Source organism: Parasteatoda tepidariorum, chromosome 6 (genome assembly GCF_043381705.1).
Source record: "Parasteatoda tepidariorum isolate YZ-2023 chromosome 6, CAS_Ptep_4.0, whole genome shotgun sequence".
NCBI classification, from domain to species: domain Eukaryota; kingdom Metazoa; phylum Arthropoda; class Arachnida; order Araneae; family Theridiidae; genus Parasteatoda; species Parasteatoda tepidariorum.
Genome location: NC_092209.1, coordinates 3594399 through 3606793, shown reverse-complemented (window position 1 = coordinate 3606793; position 12395 = coordinate 3594399). Strand labels below are relative to the sequence as shown.

The window sequence follows — 12395 nt, the reverse complement described above, 5'->3', positions numbered from 1 at the left end:
GGCGTACTCGAGCGTTGCGATCGCGAATAACCTTTCGCAAAAATGTGGCACTGTACCAAAAGTAATGAAATAGATGATTATTTTGAAATAGATGATTATTTTGAATGTTACTATTAGAAGATAGGATTCAAGAGTATTGCGTTTTCTAGCATGGCAGTATTATATTGCATCTTTCTGTTATTAGATCATATCTTTTTGCTACCTGGGTATTGTCACATTTACACTTAATGAAAGTGACAAATTAATCTTTACTTTTACTTAAGCCTTTAATTTTTCTTTAAGCGTTATTCCCTTTTTTCTTTCAATTTAGCAATTTTTTTATTTTAGCTTTCTTGTTGACCTTTCTCATGGTCATGCGGTCATCGCACTTCCTGTGGGGAAAGTCAACCAACCCCTCTATTCACGCCTTTCTATTTCTTCCTTTATTTTAAGGGGGGCTAACTAACCAATCTCTTTCGTTTAAATTTCAAACTCTCCGCCTCTTTAAATTTAATTGGCCGTAACTTTTCTGGTGCTACCCTAGTTATGGAATTTTTAAGTCACTTTTAATACATTCTCCTTTTATGCTTCTTTCTTGCAAGTTCCCTTTTTTTTTTTCCTCTCCGCGATGCGGACTTCGGTCCGTATCAAGGGGATCGTTGTTTTTTTTTACTTTCTTTTTCTTAACCTTAATTGTAGTCAATTTCCATAAATCATACATCTGCATGTTAAATTTTTTTAAAAATTATTAAAGACCGTCTTAAATTAAGCTGTCTTTCATTAATTGTCGTTTCAATAGTTAAATATTTTTTTGCTTTCCTTATTTCATGCATGACGGCATTTCTTTCGTCACCCATTTCTAACAAAGGCGTTCCTAATGTTAAAAATTTGTTATAAAGACGTCTAAAGAATTGTTATCTTGTTTGTTTTTCTTAAATAAATCTTCAGTTCAAGTTAAAAACGTGTGTTTCTTTCGTCTTTTCATGATGATTGTCTTCTCTTTGTTGTTGCCATTTTTCCTGTATATGTGGTGAGTACCTTTTTTTATTGTTTTGGGCATGCTTTCTATTATTATATTGGAAACATCAGCTTACTGTATTAAATCACATATTTATGTTTGGATATAGCATGACTTAATCTTATTTATCTTTAATCTTTAACTTATTTATGCCCTTTTTCTAAATTTGGTGTTACCAATTTGTTCAAACCTCCACACTTTGTGACCCTTTGAACCTATTGGGTTATTGTTATCCCACATTAGCTTAGTACTACCACTTTCCTTAAAGATCACATCCCCCTTAATTTAATTTTAATTACCTTTTATATATTTTCGGCCTTTATTTGTTTATTACAAATTCTATCATTTAACCCCTTTTTATCATGACTATATCCAAATACAAGCACTATACCAAATGATTTCAACCCATCAATTTTAATAATACACAAATAACTTTACTTAATTCGCACCAACATCTTGTTTTAATTAAACTCTAACAAATGGTGCCGTAGTATAACTTTTGTGAGGTTTTTTGGTTTGAAATGATGTAACTAATTAAACTTATTAATGAAGAACATTGGTTCTTATTTGAATTTTTTCTATGCGATTTGGTAGAGATAAAAATGATATATATTTATAAGATAAAATAGTCTCAAAAGGCTTTTATTTTGTATTTATTTTTAACCTAAAAAGATTTAAAAAAGATTAGTTACTATCAAATATAATGTATATTTATTAATATTGCTAATCTCATTAAAAGAGGTACTTTGGTTATATTATTTTTACACAATTTAATAAGTTGCGTGTTTTGTTCCATTATTCTACATATAAAAAAATATTGCATTTTTGAATAAAATTTATCAATGTTTCTATATTGATGGACTAAGTCCCAATTTTTTATAAATTTTATTGTATGCTGGCCATACAAACTGAGGAGACGTCATCAGTAATTTATTTGGAATTGCTACTTTACCCATCATTTGGATCTTTGTTTAAAATGATTCAATGTTTTTTTTTTCCACAGTATTTTAACCTTTTTACTATATAAACATTAATTTGCTTTAAAAAATATCTATATACTTTACCATTACTGTATTTTACGAATTAGAAAATTTTCTGACCGTTATTTTAGTTGATTTAGATTCCTCTTGGTCAATTTTTTAGCTTTCTTTTTACAAAAAAAAAAAAAAAATGTTTTCTTTCCCATATTTTTATTATTTTTGTGAGTCAATGTTTTAATATAAGATTCGCCAGGTTTATTTGATTATGTTACGCTTTTCATAGTAGAGTATAATTTAGTGTTTATTTGAATTATTACAAAAAAAAAAATGTTTGGGATAGTGTAGGTCCTGAATTTGCTTGAGGTAATACTTGGGCGCATCTCGTTTGGGATAAATTTTTAAATTATTTGGGATAAAACTAATGACTTGAGGTTTGGATTTGTTCAATCGCTGTTGAACTTTTAACTGACCATGTGTTTACTTTGTAACAAAGCGAACTAAAGAAACATAAGCGAAATGAAGATTTATCATTTTTCACGAACATCAAAGACAAGTTTCTGAAGACACCTTCGGTCTTCAGAAACTTGTCTTATGAAACTTTGCTGTGAGGATTGCTAGCAACTTCATCACAAAAATTCGACGATGGTTCGATAGCTTCTTATAATACATCAAAATTTATTGCTGATTCTGGGAAAGCTCATATAATCGGTGCAGAGTTGATACTGCCGGTTGTCAAGGAAGTTTTAGAAACAGTTTTACACCATCCACCCACATCCAATACAATCAAAAATATCCCTTTAAACAACGATACAGTGAGTGGGTGATGGCGCTCCTGCAATGGTGGATCGACATCGTGGGTTTATCACCCTTTTGTGAAGGGAAATACCAGATATTTTAGCTGTTCATTGCGTGATTCACATACAGCATTTAGTAGGTAAAAATCTCAGCGACCGTTTGCATTAATTATTGCAATATGTCATGTTTGCTGTGAGCAAAATTCACAGTAATGCTCTCAACGATTGATTTTTCAGACAGCTGTGTATGATAAAGAATTCGATCGCTTGCTACTACACACTGAGATTCTCTGACTTTCCGAAGGCACCTGTCTCAATAGGTTTTGGAATCTTTTCGACTCTGTGATGGAGTTCCTCTAAAACAGAGAGACAGAATGCTAGAATTTAAGAAAGATTTAGGCTGATTTATTTGCGAAATTTAATGGCATAAATTTACAACTTCATGGCGACGAGTGCAATTTGATCCCTTCAAAAGTCAGTCATTTCTGCCTTTCTGAAAAAACTCATTTTGTGGAAGCAGAATTTTGGTTGGAATGAGTTCAGCTAAGTCGCTCTGATGATGCACAATAATATTGTCAACACATTGACTCTTTGCACGTGAACTTTTCTGACCGTTTTAAAGATGTTTTGTTCCCTGGAAGTCCCTCAATGGGTTATTGGGTTATGAACCCTTTTGTGAATATTGAAACAGCAGAGGTTTAGACTTATGAGGAATTGGTCGAACTTTCAACTAATGAAACTTTGAAGTGGTGATCGTCTCGCAGAATTTTGGCTTCAAGTTCAAGGTAGCCTGTACCCTGGATTGCGGACTATCGATAAAAAAAATTTAAATGACTTCCCTTCCTCCTGCCTTGTCGAACTTGATTTCAGTGCTGTTATGGATCTTGTCACAAAAAAAAGAGAAATCAGCTCGAAATTGTGCAACGAGGGGACTTCTCACCTCACTATATGTATTGAACCGAACGTTAAGAAACTAATGTTTCGTTGATATTACTTTTTAGTGTAAAAAAATTATTTTGAGTGTTTTTTTAATTATCTAATTAAGAATAAAGGATTCTTTTTAAGCATAGGCTTCTTTGTTGTGTTTTTTTCATTACCGTATCTATTTTAATTTAAACAAATAGACTGCGATTACCCGCAGTGAGAAAAGTATGGAGTTAATGTACACATTATTTTTTTAAAAAACCAAATAAATGTAACTCTTAATAAATTGCTTAATGTTGTCTGTTATAATTGAGCGCACATCGCTCCATCACCATGCTCTAAATAATTGAATTTTCACAAAGGGGGGGGGCGATGAAATGTTTTTTGCTGCTTAAGAGGGCGGTAACGTTAAAAAGGTTGAGAATCTATGGGATAGAGCGTTCGCCTTTCAATGAGGTGAAACGGATTCGAATCCCAGCAATGCTTGATACGGATTTCGCATCCCGCTTGCACCGATCACAGTGGTGACGTAAAATGTCCTCAGTGGTAGACGGATCATGGGTTATAGTCCCCTTGCCGTCTGGCTAACAGTGAGTGGTTTTCGTGGTACTTATCTCTATTTATAAAGCAAATGCAGGTTAGTTCCATCAAAAAGTCTTTCACCAACGCCAATTTCTCCTAATACTTGATCCAGGAGTTCCCTTGTCTTCTGGATTTGGTTCAGCATGACGAGGCTACGCAGCCGTAAACTCAAAATGGCTTCGGCTGTTCAACGGCGCTTATAAAATAAAAAAGAAGAGAGACGAAAGAATCTTCGATAAACAATCTTAAAAGTGTGTCGCAAGATGCATTCTTTTAATGATCGATTTCATTTCAGTTTCACGACAGCTCCTTTCATACTTGAGGATGGTCGGCTGAGTGGCTTTCATCTGCCATCAGAGGTCACTCACTTCTTGCTTCAAGTCCAAAACTCTGAATTTGAAGAATGTTGGCCACTGTCTACGAGTGAAGAGCTCTCACACCCTACTCTTTCTCTCGTGAACAGCTCGTCAAGAGGACACTCATCACAATCCAAGAAATGAAATCAGTCCACAGGCCTTTGTTAGGCACATTCTGGCTGTGGAACAACACACTTTCTGGTGAGTGAAGCCATTTTGTAGGATGATCAAACGTCTCACAGTAGAATACCGAAGTGAAGCATCACTGACTACGGTTAGTAAGTGGGTGGGTGACCACTCTGATCAGCCTGTGCGAGGGTACGCGGTATCCGTCCTCGTTCAACTGTTCTACCGTAAAATTCCTGCGTCACACCTCGTGGTTGCCGAAGAAGGGGTACCATCCCCTTTGTAGATCAAAAATGAGATGGCATGTCTTTGGATCTTCTTAGGGATGTTTCCCAGATCACCGCCGATAACCCATTGTGCAACTCTAGTGCAACGTAAATAATGTACTATCACTAAACGGTATAGGGTTTATTTTGTTTTAAAAATTTAAATTTTTTTACCTCCAAGAAAGACTATTTTATTTCATGGTGTGGCAAGGTGGGGTTCTATATTTTTCAGATTGATCTAATGGAACTCGTAAAACTCTTGTGTGAGTTAGTTAACCATTTAATGTTCTCCCGCGCCATTTAATATGCTTTTGTCTCCTGTGTGAAACGTTTGGCAAGTTAATATCAAGCGTGTAATGACATTAATTTTCATTTCTTTCAGGTTGGAACGATAGTTGCGACATTTTTCAGACTTTCATATAGCTGTAGCGTTCCCTGTTTCAGCCGATTGGAAAATGGATCTGAACAGCATGTTTCTGAACAACGAATATTTACGTCCAGTAGAGTACCATAAATGGGTAAAACGATCACTTATATTACAAAGATTGCATTATCCCACAGGATGTCACAGACAATAACTTTTTAACATGTTGTTTGCTCTCATACATTTAATACATATCATACATACATCAATGGCAATTATGCTGATTAATTCAATCTCACTCGAATTTTAGATTAATATTTTTGCACTGTACTCGTGCTACAATTAAACAATGTGCAAAAAAAAAACAACAAAAAAAACGGACAACTGAATAATCTTTTATTCCAATGATCGGGTTTTCACGTTGTATGACTCAATTTTAATGGTTGGAGGGGGTGACTTGGAATATGCTAGATAAATAGTGCAGAAGCTATTCTAAATTACGGAATCATACACAAGAACGTACTTTCTCCGAATAATTTCTGTTCCCCAAAATATCGAGGGTAGACGCAATCTGGATAATTTGGTCCCCAGGAGAGCGGTCAGAACCCCTTAATGTTATTTGTACTTTTTTTTCCATATCTAGAGAAATTGTTAAGCAAATTGAAACATTTTGCACTTAGTTATAAAATTCGTTTACCCAAAGATAATTCAATGCAAAAACTAAATTTCAGTAAATATTTATTCTTTTATTTAATAATAGCCGAAAAAGTTTTGAATTGTAAGATATACAGTTTTTTACATCACTTTAAAGTAATTTTACATGGTAAAATACAAAAGTTTTTGAGAAATAGGTCGAATAGTTTTTGAGAAATCAAATTTTAAATATACGGCATGTTTGCATCTCGATTTCTCAGAAACTATATCTTGATAGGGTCAGAAATCCGAATCCGTATGTTTATTCAGAGAAAGTGCGTTTTTTAGTCTGATATTGCAATTTAAAATATCTACACTTATTAATTAACATATTTAAAGTCACCCTTTTGAGCCATTAAGATTGAGTCCTATCATTAGCTCAAGTTTAAAGGGTGGTATGTTTTTCATTTTGCGAACTGTACAATGAAATGGGTATTACTGTAACCTCCAATCAGTCGTTGATTTATCTCATCTCAATCGCTTAGCAAGGATTTTTTATTATTATTTTTTTTTTAAGAAATTAAACATATTTCCCTTCCCCCCCCTTAAGTCTACTGTATATAAAGGCCAATTTTTGTGACTAGACATAGAGTAATACTATTCTTTGTGTCCAGGTGTTTAAGCATTGGTGCAAAATCTTTTGTTTTGATACTTTAATTTTAAAGTGAAAGCTTATGATAATGCAAAATTTTTTTAAGCCAAGTCCAAACGCTGTTAATAGACTAAGTTGAGTAATGAAATTTGTTTAAATGGAATCTTATTCTGAATTCTCTTTTTCAGGATGATTTTCAACTCCACTTAATATTGGATTGCTACGGATTGCGCATTCATATTACCGTAATTTATGCGGATCATGAAACAATGTGGAATTACGAAAGGGACAGAACAGGAAATTTAATAAAATAAGAAATAACTTAATGCTGTTATTCACCTCCCGAAGGAAGGGAATTAATTAACTGATAAGTAAAACTATTTCACTCTTTTTTTTTTTTTTTTAAGCAGACGTCAATTATACGTGAATTTCACCGGTGAATGTCAACATTCACAGAGTTGGTTAGGTGAATATTCGAAATATTTGTGAGATCCGTGTCGATGTTAGTTTATTCATTGATATTTTATTACTTATTCGATATTTTGAAATCAATTAGGTTAGATTAAGAAAAGCATTAATGTTGAGAATATCTGGCGAATATATACAGGGGAAAATGAAAGTGCGTAGAATTCTGTACACTTTTCTTTTTAATAAGAAACCTTTGTTCGGTATTTCCTGCTCTGATGATCTTCTAAGAGTGAGTGCCATTGCCCGGCATTTAAAATTCTGTAAAAGTTTGCTAAATATAAAACGGAACGCCCTTTAAAACTTAGATCATATCGATGTTTTACGTCTATAATTTGATGGCTCCAAGTCCTAACGAATAATTACATTTAATATACACTAACTATTTAGTGCAGTAGATATTTTAAGCTTAAATATTTAAGATTGTGCTCGACTTCGTGCTCAGGTCGTCGGGCTACCGAAGCAGGGGAGCCATCCCCTTTGTGGAGGATCAAAATTGGGATGGCATGTCTTCGGATTATCCTCAAGGATGTTTCCCAGACTGTCGCCAATTACCCATTGTGCAGCTCTAGTGCGACGTAAACCACCAACAGATATTTTAAGTGACAAAAACCATACGCTGAAACGCATTTTCTCTGAATAGACAAATTTTTTTCGACTAGTTTGGATTCTGGACCCTAAAAATATGTAGAGTAAACGTAATCTGGAAAATAGAGTCCCAATAGTTTGATCACGAGAACGGTTGCAAATTTGGACCCCTTTATGCTTATTTTACTTTTTGTTTGCGTATTTCTCCCTACCTCGAAAATTTAAAAAATGTTTGCATGCTATTATAAAATCCGTTTATTCAAAAATAATTTCCATGCAAAAAATAATTTTTAATAATTATTTATCATTTAATAATAGCCTGGAAAATTTCTTGAATTACAACGTACAAGAATTATTACATCATTTTAAAGAATGTAATTTTGTATTGTAAGATAGAAAATTTGAACGAAATCGCTCTAGCAGATCTGATGAAATCAAACTTTAAATCTGATATTTTTTAAAATTTGTTAACTCAGAAACTATTTGATCGATTGCGCTCAAATTTTGTATTTTACTATAGAAAATTATTCTTTAAAACGGTGCGTTTGGCTGACCACCTGACCGGAACATCTGCACTTCAGACCCCAAGGTCAAGAAAACTGAGATGGGCACAGTAGGCCTTGACCCTCTACTGGCTGTCGTGCGTTTAGTAGTTTAAAAAATCTGAAGTCAAAAACACGTTTTAGTTTAGATAGGCGTGCAATAATCTTTTTTAGAACTTTATTTTGAAAAATACTTGTTATACAAAAATAAGATTTTTATATTGTTCTGCACTAACGTTAAAAAAAAAAAAAAATGACTAGGCTGAGTTAAATTTTATATATTCACCTGGTCCCGGAACCCGGCAGAATGTTAGTACATCTCTACTTGTAATACGTACCATATTTTACGAAATGCTTTACAATAAGTTTTCCTCGTTGTTTAAAACTTTCAATTCTTGAAAAGTGGAAGAATTTTCTACTTTCGCTCTACATTTATTCAGTAGCTCTTGTCTTTAACGACATGTTCATTAAAGTAATATTTATAGTATGATTTTTTTTCATGTTTTTTATACATATTTAAAGCTATCTTTTCAGGAATAACTATCCAAACCTGCAGCTCTGTTCTACTTCTGTTCTTGGACAACTAGTTCACAAACCATGCTCCCATCAAACAGCTCTTTAATATATGTACTTTTTTATTGTTATACAGTAATGAAATATTTGTTAGTTTTTTATGCAATTTTTACGTTGTTGAACAATGTTAGCTGTTAAAAAAATATATTATTGTTCTTTAAGTATACGCATTTTATTTAGCCGATTGTGAGAATGTTATGGAGAAAAAAAAGACTCTTTTTTACGAAATGTATCTCAAGCGTATGCACTTTAAAATGATGCAAAGAATTGAAAAATGACACGGATTTTTAAACACTATGCAAGGTGTAAAAAAAGTAAGGAAGCTGTAAAATATCTGGAGAAAGTGGGGTAGGACCGGGGACTAAATTATAACCCCCTACGCTGATTGCACTTCTAGTTGGTTCCGCTTCTATGTAGGTCTCTCTTCTCATTGACGTGTGAGGGGGAGGGGTGCAATTTACAAAAGTCAAGCACTATTTTGGCAACCGACTTCTACTTGGCCGAGAAATTTATCAAAATATATTATGCCAAGTTATTAAATTTGAAATATTGCAATCAGGATTAGATTTACAATTAGAATAATATACATTTAAAAATGCTTTATTTAAGCGTTAAACGACCTATTCTCAGCAAATTTAAAAACTGCTTTAAAAACTTACTCTTTTTTTTCTCTCTTATTTTTTTCCCACATATATTTATAGATATTTTTATTTCACTATTTTTCTCTCTAATTTAACATAAGACATAATTTATGCCATTAATTAATAGATACTTACCTTCTGAATTTCATTTTTTTTTTTTTTTTTCAAATAAGAAAAGGTTTTCTCATACGGTAACTTACTTATAATTCTAAAAATCTTTTCAACATTTTCATCGAATGATAATTTTAGGGCAAAATGCATAGATTTTATGAGAGTAAAATCATTAGCTTAAATATTTTTATATAAATATGAGTGTTTGCATAAATTTTTGTCTAATTTATAGAAGTCGGTTAGATTTAACAGCCTTAAGAAAGATTTTTTTTTAATTTTGTTAACTTATCTTGGGATGTATAGCTATGCCTAAGAAAATTGATGCTTAAATATTTTTTCTAAATAAATATTATTATATGTATAATTTTTTTACTTTAAATGTAAACCTTTCATTCAATTTATGATGTTTTTAAGAAAAACATTAATATAAAGTCGAATTATTTCGTCTATTTTTTTTTTTTTTTCTCGTTTGAAATAATTTTTAATTCTTTCTTCTTTGTTCATTGCAACTTAGTAGTAAATATTTGATTCTAAGCATCTTAAAATTAGTTTTCTATATATATTGAAAATCAAATTTTTACTACTAAGTTACAGAAAGTAAAACAAAGAATTAGTTAAAAATCATTCCAAATGGGGGGGGGGAAATGGACGAAATAATTCAACTTTTATGTTTTTCTTTAAAAACATCATAAATTAAATAGAAAAAGTATACTGAATTTCTAAGTTTCTGATCGCTTCTGTTACTGTTGGCATACTTTAAATCACTTGATTTTAGTCATGATTAAAATCGTAATTTGAAATATTTGAATTTTTTTAAAGAAATCACCAATTTAAATCAGCTGTAATTTGTATAACTTAAACGAACATAGTTTTAAAAACATTAATTATGAATTTATTTAGAAAAAAATTATTAATATAAGTTTTTAATTTTTTCATGCAGTGTAAATAAAAAATACATTCCTTAAGGTAGGAATTTTTAAAAGTCTAATTTAATTGAAGATGTATGTTTATTAAGGAAGTGATTTTTCTTACTATGAAATAATAAAAGGAATATGCATTGAAATTACTATATTATCCCTCTCATTAAAAAATGCATTAATACAAATCAAAAGTGATTTTTTTTTTAAAAAAAAAGAATAATTTCAACAGATTGATGAAAAAATATTAATTGAAAAAAATATAATTAAAAGTATTTCTATACAATAAAATAAATAAATACATTCTTTTGAGAGCTATTTCTTGAAGTCCGATTTTATTGATAACGAGGATTTCGTTACTAAGAAATATTGAAAGTGATATACATGTAAATTATTATGTTTCAAAATAGACTATACGTGAATAAGTTTGATACGAAACTTTCAAATATAGTTTTTCATTCAATATATTTTTTAAAAAAATTCTGGCTAAAAACATATTTCAATTACACCCATTTACTTTTTTGCTAATTAAAATGCAGAGCTTTTATATCTTAATGAATATGTAGTTAGAGCGTATCAAGACTTCCTCAAACCAGAAAGACGTTTTTTTTTAGTTATGTTTTATCTTAACTAATAAATCTTCATTAGGTATCTAGTTAAAAAACTGTCTCCCGATTTTTAACAATCATTATCAAGTTGAGCCTGAAAAATATAATTTTGATTTTTTTTAAACTCAGTGATTAGTTTGTAATAATATAATTATTTTATCCATTTTCGTAAGAAATATTAACTATTTTAGTTCTATTTCTTTTAGACAATAGTATGATTAAAATCAGATGCTTTAAATGGTAAATTTAAAAAAAATCCAATAAATTTTATTTTAAAAATAAATATTTGATTCAAATCAAATATATACGATTTTGGAATAGAACAAAAAAAAGTTTGCTAACCATGGCGTCTGGTCAGAGTTGTAGTCATTAACTTTTTAGTGTGTTAACGGTAAAAATTCGAACATTTTAAGTGGAAATTACTATTTTTTTTAAAAAATAATATGCAGAAGTTTGGTTAACATAGACTGGTTTAAAATTCATTAAAATCAAAGTTTTAAATATTAATGTAAGGTTTTTACAATTTAATTAAAATTTGGTGCTGCACCCAGAACTTTTACCTTTTAACTAATTTAAGACGATAAGTTGGCAAAACTTTTTTACCAATATTCTTGTGAAGAATTGCATCGGTCTAATTAAAATTTAGACCGAGTTTCAGAACTTTAAAAGCTCCTTGTCACCTTAAAATGAACAACAAAAATTTTTTTTCATAGTTAATATTTTAAAATTACAGAAAATGTCAAAATTTACAACATATAAAAAACTCCTTTTAATTGAAAATTACCACAAGGAGGAACACTTATTGACAAATCCCCCCCACAGCACACTACCTTCAGCCGAAAAATATTGGATGTTTCCATCAGAAATAATTTTACTGCATAATTGAAGTAGGAGGGATGGTCATAAGGGTTCCCTTGGGAGCAGTAAACCAACCTTTCTCAAAGGGATGTTAGCAGAGCAGTCCACCATGCTATAGAAAACCATTAGAGCAGTGTTTCTTAACCTCTTTGATATAATGGACCCCTTTTAAAATTTTTTAAGAAGTCACGAACCACCCCCCTGTGAAAAAAATAATTGCAAAAAACATCAATTATTAGAAAACATTTAATTATATTATTTTAATAGTATATAAAATTTTTAATGTGAAGGTTGCTGCTGATTTTCCTTAATTAATAAATTGAATTGGGGGATGGTTTTCGACAAAGCAACGTGCATATCATGTTCAATATTCAATCGATTTCGATGTTATGTTTTTATTGTCACAAGTGTGGAAAAT

The 12395-nt window shown here is 31.1% G+C and overlaps 1 long non-coding RNA gene across 2 annotated transcripts; it reads left to right on the top strand.

Annotated features, from left to right (window-relative positions):
- The first annotated feature begins 343 nt into the window (after positions 1–343).
- On the top strand, positions 344–6979 carry LOC107438895 (uncharacterized). 2 transcript variants are annotated; one of them, XR_006225403.2, is made up of 4 exons: positions 344–1009; positions 4573–4834; positions 5408–5543; positions 6863–6979. It is a non-coding gene; the product is annotated as an uncharacterized lncRNA (long non-coding RNA). The 2 variants fall into 2 exon arrangements; XR_011636895.1 differs by lacking the exon at positions 4573–4834 and having other exon boundaries at positions 373–1009.
- Positions 6980–12395: the final 5416 nt, after the last annotated feature.